We start from the raw sequence: 16380 nt of genomic DNA, 5'->3' as shown, positions 1-16380 counted from the left end.
GTTGCATTGTTTTGGTTTGGGGTTTTTGGTGATGGCTGTACATCGCAATTCCTGACCTCTCCATTCCTTCTTTCCCTGTAATTTTCTTGATGCATGCAGCGGAGTTGATTCTGACTCATAATGACCCTATTGGACAAAGTAGAACTGACCTACAGAGTTTCCAAGGCTGTCAATCTGCAGGAAGCAGACTTTCTCCTACAGAACAGCCATCCTTTTTGTTAGTAGCGAAATACTTTAAGCACTGCAGCACCTGGGCTCCTTATTTGATTAGACAGAATTCTGTGGTTTTAAAAATATTTTCCTGTTTGTCAAGGCTATAATCCTGAAATTACCAAAATGGCAATTGATTGACTTCTACATAGCTCATGTTTTGTATCTGACTCCAAGGCACCTCAAGGAGAATGGTGGTGGTGGTGGTGATGGTGGTGGTGGTGAAGTGCGGTTGAGTCGGTTCCAACTCACAGCGACATTGTATAGGGTTTCCAAGGAGCAGGTGGTGGATTTGAACCACCAACTTTGCAGTTTGCATGCCACTACTTATCCTACAGCGCCATACAGCGGAATAGTACTTACCATTGAAGAAAAATATTTCCAAAAAAAATTTTTAAATATGAAAAAAGTACTTCACTCTATGAACTATTCAAAGCCAGTTCCAGAACAATTTAGACTACTTTGGTGTTTTAAGGGAAAGTATAAACATATTTACTATGTTCACAGAAATGTTAAGAAAAATACAGTGTAGGTACTTTGAGGGAATAACAATTTTACTTTTACTAATGCTCTTAGGATGTTTGTTTTTTACCATGAACATGTATTTTAACAACATGGGTTAAGTTTTCTTAGAAGCCTCCCTCCTTTTTACCTCCAACCCCACATTTTGTTTGGTACTAGCTGCCATGGAGTCAGTTTTGATTCAAAGTGACCCCTGTGGGTCAAAGTTTTCCATGACTGATTTTTCTAAAGTAAATCAACAGGCCTTTCTTCTGAAGAGAATCTAAGTAGACTGAGCCTCCAAACTTTGGATTAGCAACAAGCCAGGGACTCCTTTTGTTGGGTGAATAAGTTGATAAACCATAGGAAAATGGTGGGGGAGTCAATGAACTGTTTTCTGTGGAAGAGATGAGATTAACTTCATCTGGAACTTGAGCATGCATTACTTTCAACCCACAGAGCTTGTTAAACTGCAGATTGCTTTGATCCTAGTTTAGTAGGGCAGGGAAGAGAAGCAAGAATTTGCATCCAATAATTTGCAGCCTAACAATTCCCATAACAGGTGACGCTGCTGCTGGTTTGGGATATCATTTTGTGAAGCTCTGATTTATAGGCTGTTTGTTGTTGTGTTTTGTTGTTGCCTGGTAGCGTAGTGGTTACGAATCAGGCTGTGAACCTTAAGGTCAACAGTTTGAAACTACCAGCTGTTCGTGGGAGAAAGATGAGGCTTTCTGCTCCTGTAAAGATTTACCGCCTCGGAAACCCTGTACAGGGTCGCTATGAGTCAGAACCGACTCCACAGCACATAACAATAATGTTAAGTCAAGTATGCAAGTTTGAGGCAAGAGCTGAAGTGAATTTACTGAAAAGAGAAGGTGGGAAAGGTTTCCCAAAAGGAAAGTTCATGCTAAGGAGACCCAAGCAGAGGCCAAGAAAGGGCCAGTGGGAGAAGAGTTATGCCTTCTTGGGGGTATCGGCCAAGTTCTCTGCCTGTGATTTAAATCCTGCCCTATTGCCTTCTTCAGTACAATCTGTATTTTCCCCTAATGCTTGTTGTTGTTGTTGTTAGGTGCCATTGAGTTGGTACCGACTTGCAACCCTATGCAGAATGAAACATTGCCCAGTCTTGGACCAGCCTCACAATTGGTGCCACGCTTGAGCCCATTGATGCTGCCATTTTACCAATCCATCTCGCTGGGGGGGTCTTCCTCTTTTTCTCTGATCTTCCACCTTACCAAACATGATATCTTTCTCCAGCAACTGGTCCCTCCTGACAATATGTCCGAAGTATGAGAGATGAAGTCTGGCCATCCTGGCCTCCAAGGAGCACTCTGGCTGCACTTCTTCCAACACAGATCTGTTGGTTCTATGGGCAGCCCATGGCACTTTCAATATTCTCCTCTAACACCATAACTCAAAAGCATCAATTCTACGGTCTTCCTTATTCACTGTCCAGCTTTTGCATGCATATGAGATTATTGAAAATACCATGGCGTGGGTCAGGCGCACCTTAGTCCTCAAGCTGACATCTTTGCTCTTCAACACTTGAAAAAGTCTTGTGCAGCAGATTTGCCTAATGTAATACGTTTTTTTGATTTCTTGACGGCTGCCTTCATGAGTGTTGATAGTTGATCCAAGAAGAATGAAGGCCTTAACAACTTCAATCTTTTCTCCATTGATAAGAATGTTGTTTATTGGTCCATTAGTGAGGATTTTTGTTTTCTTTACGTTGAGATACAATCCATACCAAAGGCATACAAATACCAATAAGTATTTTAAGTCGTCTTCACTTTCAGCAAGCAAGGTTGTATCATCTGCATATCGCAGGTTGGAGCCTTCCTCCAATCCTGATGCCACTTTTTTCTTCATAGAACCCAACTTCTTGGATGATTTGCTCAGCATACAGATTGAATAAGTATGGTGAAAGAATACAACTGATGTTTAATGGAGAGGATTTTGTTTTGAAGATGGCAGAATACTGGTTCCTAATATAAACCAGTGTTAGACAAGAACAGAAACAGCTCCTACCACATCTGAGCTACATTTTCAATGTACTTCTTTTATTTATTTAGTAATGCAGACTCTTGGACTACAATTCCACATATTTCAGATCCACGTTCTACATATTTTATTGCCTTCTAGAAAGTATACCTTCTAGCATTCTCCATATAACTGGCATATGCTAGAAAGTTGCATAAACTTGCAAATACTTGCCAAACGGCCTTTGTCCAAGTCTAAAGTTTCTTTGGGTTCCAGGAAATCAGAAGCAGATTTCGGCTGATTGTAAGAACTTGCTGCCAAAGCAGCCCAGGATACAAAGAGCTGACTTGGTATTTGAGATGTTCCTTTGTGGAGATACAATAATTTCATCTTACTGGTTAGCCACTGAGCACTTTAACCACTGTGCCACCATGGATTTCCATCTTACATAAGCCAAAACCAAACCAACTCCACTACCACAGAGTTGCTTGTGACTCACAGTGACCCTAAGGACAGAATAGAACTGCTATACATGGAAATCTTTACCAAAGCAGCCTGTCTCACCTTTCTTTCATGGAGAAGCCTATGGGTTTGACTGCAGTGGAGTGCTTTAACCACCGCACTATCAGGGCTCCTTACACTAAACCCACTGCCATCAAGTCGATTCCAAACTCATAGTGATTCGATATGACAGAGTAAACTCCCTAGGGTTTCCAAGGTTGTGAAAAAAAAAGAATGTTTCTAACTTTTATTAATTGAGAATTTACAGAGCAGATCATCAATTTTACATTCAATAAATCAGATACATGGTCTCATTACAATGAATGCAATCCCCTCCATGTGCCGCCAGTTAACAGTATTGACTTCTGTTCGCTTTAACGTGTGCATTCCTCCCCATAGTTTCCACTTACCTTCATCTGTCTTCTGCCAACTCCCGTCTTGCATATTCCCTTACCCATCACCCAAGTTGACATGTGTCAGCCCTCTAGTGACTAATTTCCCCTTCCTTCTCACCCTTGGTAACCATCATAAAATGTTTTTTTTTTTTTAATCACAAAAACCCTTTTCTTTCCTTTTTATAACAGTGCTCTCACACAGTATTTGTTCTTTTGTGATTGACTAATTTCAGTCAGCAAAATGTCCTCCAGGTTTTTATCCATGTTATGAGGTATTTTGCAGATTTACCATTATTTTTTTAGCATTGTGTAGTATTCTGTTGTGTGAATGTACCAAAATTTATTTAACCATTCTTCTGTTGGTGACCATTTGCTATTGTGAATAGTGCTGTAATGAACATGAGTGTGGATCTATCTAGTCATGTTGCACGTAATTCTTTATGGGAGTAGAAAGCTTCTTCCTTCTCCCAAAGAGCAGCTGGTAGATTTGAACTTTTGACCTTGCAGTTAGCCTAGCAGTCCAGTGCGTATCCTACAGGGCTACTAGGGCTCCTTCTCTTGCACTATGTTGTGTTGTTGTTAAGTGCTGTCGAGTCAGTTCCAACCCATAGTTACCCTGTACAGGGTTTCCGAGGGTGTAAATCTTTACGGGAGTAGAAAACCTCATCTTTCTCCTGCGGAGCAGCTGGTAGTTTCAAACTGCTGACCTTGTGATTCACAGCCCAATTCGTAACCACTACGCTACCAGAGCTCCTTCTCTTGTACTATAGTAAGGCTAAATAAGAACTATATGCACCTGTTCCAATTTACATGCAAATTCAACTTTAAGACACACTTAGGAACCAATCTCAAACATAGCCTAAGGACTGCCTCCTATATTTTCTTTTTTTAAGGTTTTTATTGTGGATTGAGTGAAAGTTTACAGGGCACATCATCAGTTTCACATTCAACCATTCATATGGCTTGTTTCATTACATTGATTATAATCCCCTCCATATATCATCAGTTAACAGTGTTTCTCTCTATCCTCTTTACCTTTTTTTTTTGGAGGGGCAGGGGAAAACTTTGCCTTTTTGGAATTTACAGTCTCGGCTTTTAGGGAAGGTTTTTACATTTATCTGTGGATATCCAGGGCTCATGTATGCGATTACTAACAAGCATAACTGAATAATCAGATGAGGGACAGTTTGCTATGTCTGCTAGGTGGCTAAAGTCTGATCCTCAGAGCCTATGGTTTGGACGGTCTGCAACGCTTAGGCCCACAGGGCCTTGAACTCCTGACCGGGTCTGCACGGTCTGCATCAGATTCCCCCTTATTTATTATTTGTTTAAGGGACGCTGCCTGTCTTAGGCGGTCAGTGCGAATTCCTCCGTCTTACCTGTCATCGAAACTCATTGCAGCATGGCAATGGCTCTGTCTTAGGTTGCCGAGGTTCCACGTGATCCTTACCCGTCTGTGGCCACACATCCAGCATAAGCAGCCGTCATCCGAAGAAGGCAGGGAAGGAGGAGACTGGCTGGGGACCCCATACGCAAGACGTTGCCAGGCCACCACCTGCTCTAAGGTGACCAAGCAGGATCACTATGCTGAGGTTCAATCAAGTTCTTAGGGGATCTTAATCTCTAGCAGGGGTCTGCCTCCTATATTTTCAAGAAGCCTGGACAGCACCTGTGTGGGATTTGGACATGTGCCTGGTAGGATTAGAGGACCTCTAAGATTGTGGCGCTGTGGGTTGATGCACTGAACTGCAAAGTTGGTTTGAACTGCAAGGTTGGTGGTTCAAGCTCACCAGCTGCTCTTCAGAAACCCTGTGCAGGGTCGCTGTAGGTTGGAACCAACTTGATGGCACTTAACAACAACAACAAGGTTCATTCCTATTACCACCCTTAAACCTGGACCAGGGGGTCACTGACCCTGGGCCCTACACTTTAGAGGACACTTCTCTAGCCCTCCTCAGACCACATGCCCCATGGCAGGAAGAGACTGTGGAGTCAAGAAGGTGCTCTTACCCAGAGCCTGCATCCCTCCTGTAGAACAAGATTGTGGTACAGTCAATTCTCACTCATGCTGACCCCCACAGGGTTTTCAAGACTGACCTTTTGTAAGCAGATTGCCTTCTCTGGGTGGATTTGAACTACCAAACTTTTTGCTAGTAATTTATCACTGAACCACTTGCAGCACCCAGAGTGTGAAAAATTTAAATACATGTCCTCATAATGCATTGTGTATCAACCTCAAACTACTGACATTTTGGACTGAATAATTTTGAGCTGTCCCATGCATTGTAGAATGGTTAGCAGCATCCCTGGCCTCTACCCATTAGATGCCGGTAACACCCTTCCCCCAGGTGTAACAACCAAAAATGTCTCCAAACATTGCCATATGTCCCTGAGGGCCAAAATGCTTCCCCTCCCCTACTGAAAGCCCCTGATCAGGAACGTGCGTTGACTTCTCAGGACCCTGGAATTTCCAGCCCAAATAGTCGTTAGCCTGTGTCCAAGACCCAAACAGAGTGCAGTAGCTAAGGTTATGAGTCCACTTAGCTGGGCCAGGATTCCCAGTGGCTTGGTGGCTGACCTGTAGTTATTCCCCATGATGTGATTTCATGTGATAAACCAATAGAGGATGCAGGGTGTGATACACCACCTTAATCCAACCACCACCCTGAACTGATTTATGGGAGATTTCCAAAGGTGTGGCATGCAACACCTTTTATCTTACAAGAGATAAAAGGAGAGAGATTTGAGCAGAGTAAAGATGAACTCACGACCACCAAGAAAAGAAGAGCCAGGAATGGAGTGCAGCCTTTGGAACTGGGATCCCTGCACTGTGATGCTCCTAGATCCAGAGCAAGACTGATGCCAAGACATATGGAGACTCCAAGGAATGCTGAGTCTACAGATGCTGGAAGGAGACAAGGACCTTTCCCCAGAGCCCACAAAGAGAAAACCTTCTTCAAGAGCTGGCATTGTGAATTTAGACTTCTAAGCTTCTAAATTTTGAGAGAATAAATATCTGATTGTTAAAGCCACCCACTTAAGGTATTTCTGTAATATGAACATTTAGATAACTATGACAGAAATTGATACAGAGAGTGGGGTGCTGGTCTAACAGATATTTAAAATGTGGAAGTGGTTTTGGAATTGGATAATGAGCAGAGGCTGGAAGAGCACTGAGCTACCCAATACTGAAATCCTAGATTGACTTCAAAAGACTGTTGTTGGAATTATGAATATCAAAGGTAGTTCTGATGAAGGCTCAGAAGGAAATAAGAAGAGCTGAAACATCACAGATGGTACAGATGATGAAAAGCAGCAGCAAAGAAACTGCAGCAGCAAAACCAGGAGACCGGCGCAAAATGGCAAGGAAGCCGACCCACAGAGCAAGAGAGCTGAGTACCTTTGTATAAGAGGCTCCCAGCGGAGTGGGCACTTGTCAGTGAAGTTAGGTTCTCTGATACAGAGTGAGAAAGCTTAGGGCCTTCCAGCTGAGGCTCACTGGTGGAATGAGGTGCCTCTGGGCACAATGCTTCAGAGCATTGTGACACTTGCTTGAGCAGAACAGAAACCAGCCTGGCCTCTTCTAGAGATCAAGGCACCCGGAAGCAGAAGCTAAAGAGATAAGGAGCACGGGAAGCAGAACGGGCTCACTCTTGAAAGATAGAACCATGACCTCTGAGGCTTCTAAGGGTGGGGCCACAGGCCAAGGATGGTGTGTACACACCTAGGCTTGACCACAGGCCCTTTTGAGTGGGGGATAGAGCCAGGAGGGGGGACAGTAGGGGCAGGGAGCCAATTCTTACTATACTAACATCTTCCTACACAGAACTCAAAAAAGTCAACATTCCAGATTTTAACCTGCCTTCCAGGTCTTTATGAAGATATACTGGCTAAGGAGGAGAATAGAACACATTTTATTTAACTGTTTGTTTATAACATTTAAATATTTAGCATATGTTACAAGGGCCTCCATTTTGACTCTTGCACCAACCCTGCAAATGTTGTTAATTGCCATCAAGTCACCTCTAATTCATGCCAATTTCATGTACAACAGAAGGAAATATTGCTAGTCCTATGCCATCTTTGGAATCTGGGGGTAGCGATGTGAGTTAATGTGCTAGACTTCAAAGTCCGCAATGTCAGAGGTTCAAGCTCACCAGTCACTCCTTGGAAACCCTATACAGGGTCACTATGGGTCAGAACTAACTCAACGGCACTTAACAACAACAACATGCCATGTTTGCGATTCTTGGTATGCTCATTGCTGAGGCCACTGAGTATTTTGAGTGCCTTCCATCCTAGGGGCTTTGCTTCCAGCCTTACATTGTACACTACAGTATTCTGTTGTTATCCATAGATTTCATTGGCTGATTTTCAGAAATACGAGGATGAGTCAAAAATTATCCGTACTCTGTAGAATTTTAATCAACTTTCAGAAAAGACAAATACATCATTTTTCAACATCATCTCCTTGCTTTTCAGTACACTTTGTCCATCGGTCACAAACTTTCATATTAAAAAATGTTTTAGGCTGCACTGCAAGCCATGAATGCACCACTGTCTTAGCTTCTCCATCAGAGGTGAATCTTTGTCCTGGAAGGGCTGCTTTCAAACAGGTGAAAGTCCAATAAAGCAAGATCAGGACTATGGGGAGGATGCTTTAACACCTCAAAACAAAGTTTTTGCAGAATGTCAATAGTGTGGGCAGAGGCGTGCAGACATGCATTTTCATGCAAGATCACAAAGCCCTTGGATAGCAATCCTCAGCATTTAATCTGAAATTTAGGTGTTGGGTCTTCAGTGAGCATCTCACTATAATGAGCATTATTGATTGTTGGACCTTTTTCCTAATTGTGTTACAATACTGGTCCTTGAGAATCTCAGAAAAGTGCAAGCATCAATTTTCCAGATGATGGTTGACTTTTTCTTAGTTTGCAATTGAGGATGTTTCCTTTCCATTCGCTGTCGTTTACTCTCAGTGATGAATCCGTGTCTGTCACTAGTAACAATTTTTTTTTTTTTTAAATGAATGTTTTATTGTGAATTGTGTGATAGTCTACATGGGAGAACATTAGTTTTACATTCATTCTATCATCTATTGTTTCATTGGCATAGTTACCATCCCGTCCATGCATCCTCACCCAACCAAAGGGTGTACCCAGTAAGCCTGCACCTCCCCTCCCCACCACAGTCCTCAGCCCTTTTCCATCTCCTGATCCCAAGTCCCCAGCCACACCGTCTCTTGATGTCGTCTTCTCTGCCTCCATCTCAGGCCTCATTGCTTCTCTGGGTAGGATCACACTCTCCACTTTTCTCCATTGATGGTCCAGTAACAATTTTTAAAAGAGACTTTTACCTTCCTTTGAATATCAGTCCAAATTTTGTTTGTAGATGTCCCAACGCTTCTGTTTATGCTCTTCAGTGAGTTGTTTTGATACCCATCTCACACAAATTTTTCTAAATCCAAATCTGTCATGGATTATTTTATAGGCAGAGCCATGGCTGATTTGCAGTTGGTTTGCCACATAATCCATTGTCACTAGTCTATTTAGCAAAATCATTTCACAGGCACAATCACTGTTGTTATCGGCCGTGGACGTGGATGGACGTTTTGATATAACTGGAGTGCAGATACTTTTTTACTCACTCTCTAGACCTTTATTCGTAGACCGTGTTAGCCTAGATGCTCCATTGAACACTGTCCAACAGGGGTGATCCTGCTGGGATTTGAGATACCAGTGGCATTGCTTCCAGCATCAGAGCAAACAGGAAACCACCACAGTGTAACAGATGGGGGTTGCTGGAAATGCTCCTTCCAATTATGAGATTTCATGACGCTGAGACTTTTAGGTGCCCTTGCCCTGTAGTCTTGTTTTGGATCCCATGTATTTCATACTGGGTTATAACCCAGGAACTCAAACATATACTTTTGAAATTTTCACTCTTGTACCAAGTCAGTTCCACAGAAAATCATTATCTCCAAGAAATCAAGAGATTGCCTTCAACACCAGCATTTGATTTAATGGTCTGATTTTACAGGGAATGATGATGAGGTATGAGTATCTCAGATCAGATTGTGGCATGTGCCAATGATAGCACTTTACAACTCTGGCACTCAGGAGAATGAGGATGGGTATTCCATCATTAAGAGGGAGTCTCTGGTGCAAATGGTTAAGTGTTCAACTACTAACCAAAAGGTTGGCAGTTCCAACCCACTCAGCAGCACTATGAGAAAAAGGCCTGGCAAAGATTATAGCTAAGAAAACCCTGTGGATTAGTTCTACTTTGTAAACTTATCTCATCTTTCTCTTTCCCTAAACCGTCTTTTCTTCTGTGACCCAAGGTGGTGTTCCATTTGTACTTTATCATTCCTAATGTAGATTCCTTTTCAGTTTATGGTGGTCATGGTAGTGTGCCATGGAGTCGGTTCCAACTCATAGCAATCCTGTATAGGGTTTCCAAGGCTGTAGATCTTTTCTGTAGCAGAAAGTCCCATCTTTCTCTCATAAAGTGACTGGGAGATTCAAACTGTTGACATTGGAGGTTACTGCCCAACATGTAAATGTAACCCAGGGTTCCTTTATTCGTTATATATATTGTTGTTAAGTGCCATCGAATTGGTCCCAATTCATAGCGACCTTGTACAGAGTTTCAGAGGAGCAACTGGTGAGTTTGAACCACCAACCTTGCAGTTCAAACCGACCTTGTGGTCCAGTACTTTATCCTACAGTGCCACACCAGGCTGTAGTGAGTTATATGTTGGGCTGTTAACTGCATAGTTGGCATTTCCAATCTACCAACTGCTACACAGGAGAAAGGTGAGGCCTTCTGCTCCTGTAAAGGAAACCCTATACCCGATTGCTGAGTTAGAATCGACTCAATGGCACACAACAAAAATAATATATATAATGTAAGTGCACATTAAGCTGCTCTAAAATACATGCACAGTTAACTATGGGGGTGATGTGACCCTTTAGGATAAGCATTGGACTACTAACCATAGGCTGGTGGTTCAAGCCCACCAACCGCTCCACAGGAGAAAGATAAGACTTTCTGCTCCCGTAAAGATTCACAGCCTTGTAAACTTACATAGGGTCACTATGAGTTGGAACCTATTCACAGGCACTTAACAGCAATCACCATTGACAATGGACTGCTTGCCTTGGTATTTTTCATTACAGGATAAAAGTAAACCTCTGGCATTTTTAGTTAAACAAGAATCACCAGCTTCTGTCACATGTGGGCAAAAAGAACTTCTAATTGCTCGAAATGAGACGCCACCAAAGGAGTTTTAGCAGGGAGCAGCTTGATGCTGTCCATCTGTAAAAGCAATCTCTCAGATGTCTGAGTGGGTGGATGGTAGGAGGTGGGGTGAGGCTGACGGCAGATGCCGTTAGAGATAAAGGCCTGGGCTAAGGCACTCACTGGGGAAACGGGGTTGATCGTGGAAACGGAATTAGATGTACAGGGTGGCAGAGAGAAGGCAAGTGCTATTGAATCAGTCCTGACCCATAGTGACCCTAAGTAGAGTTTCCAAGGAGTAGCTGGTGGTTTAAACCGGCCTTGCAGTCCAGTAGTTATTCTACAGTAACACACCAGGACTCCAGCGTGTATATATGAAGGTGCTAGTCATCAGTGTGCAACCACAAGGTTTACAGTTCCTTGGAAACCCTACACAGGGTCACTATGAATTAGAACCAACTCAACAGCACTTAACAACAACAAAATGGAAAATTTTAGGGTTTTTAGAAAGCACAAATGGTTGGTGCTTGACTACTAACCAAAAGGTTAGTGGTTCAAGTCCATCCAACTATACCACATAAGAAAGTCCTGGTGGTCTGCTTCCATAATGACTATAGCCCAGAAAACCCTATGGCATTCAATTCTCTTCTATAGCTCCTGGGGTCATCATGAGTTGTAGTCAACTCAATGACAATGGATTTGGTTCTTGGTTTATGGAGAATTTTGGCAAGATGAGTAGTAAAGTTCTAAGGCAACAATTGGCACACTCCTAGATGATTGTATTTGGGCTCAAAAGGCCAAGTGTTTGCTGGAAAAGATAAATGCGCAGAGGAAAAAAGAACCCTGAAACATCAGAGCCAAGAAAGGTTTAAGGTGAGCCCATGGGTTACCATCATAAACTAGAATGTTGTTGTTAGGTGTTGTTCCGACTCCTAGTGACTCTGCACAAACGAAACAAAATACTGTCCCATCCTGTATCATCCTCACAATTGCTGTTTTGCTTGATTGAGCCCATTGCTACTGCCACTGTGTCATTCCATCTTGTTAGGGGTCTTCCTCTTTTTCACTGACCCTCCCTCCGCTTTACCAAGCACGATGTCCATCTCCAGGTACCAGTCCCTCTTGATAACATGTTTGAAGTATGAGAGATGAAGTCTTGCCATCCTGGTTTCTAAGGAACATTCTGGTTGTACTTCTTCCAACAGATTTGTTTGTTCTATTGGCAAGCCATAGTACTTTTAATATTCTTCTCCAACACCATAATTCAAATGCCTTGATTCTTCTATTAGTCACTGTCCAACTTTCACATGTATATAAGGCAATGAAAATACCATGATTTGGGTCAGGCACACCTTAATTCTCAAACTGAAATCTTTGCTCTTTAACACTTTAAAGAGGTCTTATGCAGCAGACTTGGCTAATGCAATACATCATTTGAATTCTTTTTTTTTTTTTTTTTTTAAACTTGTTATTGTAAGTTGAGTAAAGGTTTATGGACCAGATCACCATTTTTACATTCATAAAATCATCTACTTTTCTTCATTACAATGATTGCAACCTCCTCCATGTACCATCAGTTAACAGGCTCCATAGAGTTTTAATGGCTGATGTTTCAGAAATACAGGCACCTTTACATAGGTTCAAACCTACAACCTTTCAGTTTGGTTTGGACCATTCAAGGATGCAGGTTTAGGGATAAAGACAATTCAGGGTGAAGTGCATGGAACTTCTTTAAAGTGTTAAAGAGCAAACAGGCCAATCTGAGGACTACGATACATCTTACCCAAGCCACAGTATTTTCAGTCATCTCACATGAGTGTGAAAACTGGACAATAAATAATGAAGACAAGAGAAGAATTAATGTGTTCGAATTATGGTGTTGGCTAAGAATATTAAATATACCATGGACTGCCAGTAGAACAAACAAATATGTTTTGGGAAAAGTACAGCTGGATTGCTCCTTAGTAGTGATGATAGTAAGGAACTCTGGTAGCGTAGTGGTTACGAATCCAACTGCGAACCTTAAGGTCAGCAGTTTGAAACTACCAGCCGCTCCGTGGGAGAAAGATGAGGCTTTCTGCTCCCGTAAAGATTGATAGCCTCGGAAACCCTGTACAGGGTTGCTATGGGTCGGATCCGACTCGACGGCACTTAACAACAACAGTGATGATAGTAAGACTTAGTCTCACATATTTTGAACATGTTATCACGAGCGACTTGGCCCTAGAGAAGAGTCCTGGTGTGGCACTGTAGGATAAAGCACTGGAATGCAAGGTTGGTTTGAACTACAAGGCCAGTGGTCCAAATTCACCAGCCACTCCTCAGAAACTCTATACAGCGCACTATGAGTTGCAACCAATTCGATGACACTTAATAGCAAGGCCCTAGAGAAAGACATCATGCTTGGTAAAATGAAGGATCACTGAAAAAGAGGAAGACCCCCAACAAGATGGATTGGCAATGTGGAAGCAGCAATAGAATCAAATACAACAACAATTGTGAGGATAGCTCAGGACTGGGCAGTGTTTCCTTCTGTTGCTCAGAAATCACAATGAGTCGTAACAACTCAACAGCACCCAATGGCAACAACAAAGTCATCTATTTTGTCTTCTCTTGTTTGTATGTTTTCAGTTATGTTTGATAGTATGTTTTTGCCATGAATCAGAGCACCTGCGTTTGTCCCTATTTTTTCATTGATGAACTTTATAGGTCTGTTTTACATTTCGGTCCTTAATCCATGTTGAGTTGATTTTTGTATATGGTGTGAGGTGTATACAAAAATGAACTCACCATTATTTCATTCTCTGCAGTGGATTTCCAGTTTTGCCAGCACCATTTGTTGAAGAGACTATCTCTTCCCCGTTTAATATGTTTTGGCCCTTAGTCAAAGATCAACTGAGCATGGGGGATGAATTTACTTCTGGGTTCTCAATTCTGTTCCATTGATCTATGTGTCTTTTATTGAACCAGTACCAGGTCTTTTGATTACTGTGGCTTGTAGTAGGTTTTGCGATTGAGAAGTAAAAAGCCTCCTATTTTGTTCTTATTTTTTAGTCATGATTTGCTTATCTGGTATCTCTTTCCTTTCCATATGAAGTTGGTAATTAGTTTTTCCTTCTCTTTAAAGAATGTTGTTGGGACCTGGATTGGGATTGCATTATCTCGATAGGTCTCTTTTGCTTTCTTGTAGTGAGTGATTTGTAGTTTTCTTTGTATAGGTCTTTTGTTTCTCTGGTTAGATTTATTCCTAAGTATTTCATCTTTTGGGTGGCGATCGCAAATGATGCTGTTTTCCTGATTTTCTTTCCAGAACTCTCTTTATCTGTATTAAAGAATCTAACTGATTTTTGTATGTTGATCTTGTACTCTGCCACTTTGCTTAATCATTCAATAAATTCCGATAATTTTCTTGCCGAGTCTTTGAGATTTTTTAAGTATAGGATCATATCAACCACAAACAGAATTTTTACTTCTTCATTGCCTTTTTATTGTTAAGTAATATACTATTGTGTGGATATACCACAAATTATTTTTTCCATTCAAAAGTTGATAACATTTGGGTTATTTTCAGTTTTTTGCTACTATGAATAATGTTGCTATGAACATGTGTGTACATGTCTTTGGACATATGATTTCATTTCCTTGGATTGATAACCAGGGAATGGAATTGCTGTATCATACAGTAAATTTAGGAGTCCTGGTGTGGCGCTGTAAGATAAGTACTGGACCACAAGGTTGGTTTGAACTGCAAGGTTGGCAGTTCAAACTCACCAGCCACTCCTCAGAAAGCCTATACAGGGTCAGTAGGAGTTGGAACCGACTCTATGGCACTTAACAACAACAGTCAATTTATGTGTAATATGAATCTTAAAAGCTACAGGTACGGTTGTCTTATCTATATATCACAGGTTGTTAATGAGTCTTCCTCCCATCTTGATGCTGTGTTCTTCATATAGTCTAGCTTTTCAGATTATTTGCACCATATACAGATTGAATAACTGGTAAAGGGATACAACTCTGATGTACACATTTCCTGGTTTTAAGCAATGCAGAATCTCCTTCTTCTGTTTTAATACCATTCACTACTTCTACAATTCTGTCCCCCCCCCCACACACACACTTTCTTCCCATAATCCTGAACGAAAAGCATTTTACTACTTCTATTTAGAAGGATCTCAAATTTTAACTGTATCAGAATCACGTGGGTGACTTGTTAAAGCATAGGTTGCCTTTTAATTCCTGATTCAGTAGATCTAGGATAGGGTCTGAGTATTTGCATTTATACCATTTGCCAGAAGATGTTGGCTCTACTGATCTGCTAACCACACTTTGTTTTGTTAGTTGTTGTTAAGTGCCATCAAGTCAGTTCCAACTCATAGTAATCTCCTGTACAGGGTTTCCAAGGAGCAGCTGGTGAATTTGAACTGTCTACCTTGTAGTTCAAACCAACCTTGTGGTCCAGTGCTTATCCTACAGCACCACACCAGGCTTTAAGAATCACTAATCTACCTGTTAGTCTTCGTCTTCCAAAGGAGCTCTGGTAGCATAGTGGTTACGAGTCGGGCTGCAAACCGCAAGATCAGCAGTTCGAAACTACGATCTGTTCCATGGGAGAAAGATGAGGCTTTCTGATCCCGTAAAGATTTACAGCCTTGGAAGTCCTGTACAGGGTCACTATGAGTCAGAACCGACTCCACGGCACATAACTACCACCCCTATTTTCTAATCTTTTTACAAGGCCTGACTTTTGATTTTTTAATGGAAGATAGCTAAAGTAATTTAGAAAATCCTTTCTCTCAATAAAAGGTTTTAGAACAATTATATTATGAGACATGGTAATTATAATTTATTGTTTACTTTGGGGTAGGGTGGGAGTTTACTGGTCTTAGTAAAATGTGACCATCCTAGGCAAATGGGAATGTGTGGTCGCTGTGATAGCTAAGATTTTGTGTCAACTTAACTGGGCCAGGATTCTCAGTGGTTTAGCTGTTAAGACATAGTAATCCCCTGTCATAGATTGAATTGTATCCCCCCACCCCAAATATGTATCAGCTGGACCATAATTCTCAGTGGTTTGGTAGTTAAGTGATGATTTCCTATGATGTGATGTGATAAACCAGTAAGAGAATTAAGGGTGGGTTATACCACTGGACTGCAAGGCTAGTTTGAACCACAAGGTCAGTGGAACTCACCAGCCACTCCTTGTAAACCATAGACAAGCACTTAACTATGGGTCAGAACCGACTCGACAGCTCTTGACAGCAACATACCACCTTAATCCCATTTTTCATTCAATATTTGAGAAGTTCACAAAGGTGTAGTATGCAACACTGTTTATTTTACAAGAGACAAGATGAGAGAGATATGAACAGAGAGAGGGAAACCACCAAGAAAAAAGAGCCAAGAGAGGAGTGTGTCCTTTGGACTTGTGGTCCCTGCTCTGTCAAGCTTCTGGACCCAGGGAATGATTGTTGATAAGACATTTGGAGCTCTCCAAGGAATACTGGACCTTGTTATTGTTACGTACCATCGAGTCAGTACCGACTCATAG

General features: G+C 41.7%; 1 pseudogene; it reads right to left on the bottom strand.

Moving 5' to 3' along the window:
* LOC102830082 overlaps positions 1-16380 on the bottom strand; it is a 33446-nt pseudogene that overhangs the window by 931 nt on the left and 16135 nt on the right.

The sequence above is a fragment of the Chrysochloris asiatica genome, unplaced genomic scaffold (assembly GCF_000296735.1).
Source record: "Chrysochloris asiatica unplaced genomic scaffold, ChrAsi1.0 scaffold00049, whole genome shotgun sequence".
NCBI lineage: Eukaryota > Metazoa > Chordata > Mammalia > Afrosoricida > Chrysochloridae > Chrysochloris > Chrysochloris asiatica.
This window is presented reverse-complemented; position numbering and strand designations above follow the sequence as displayed.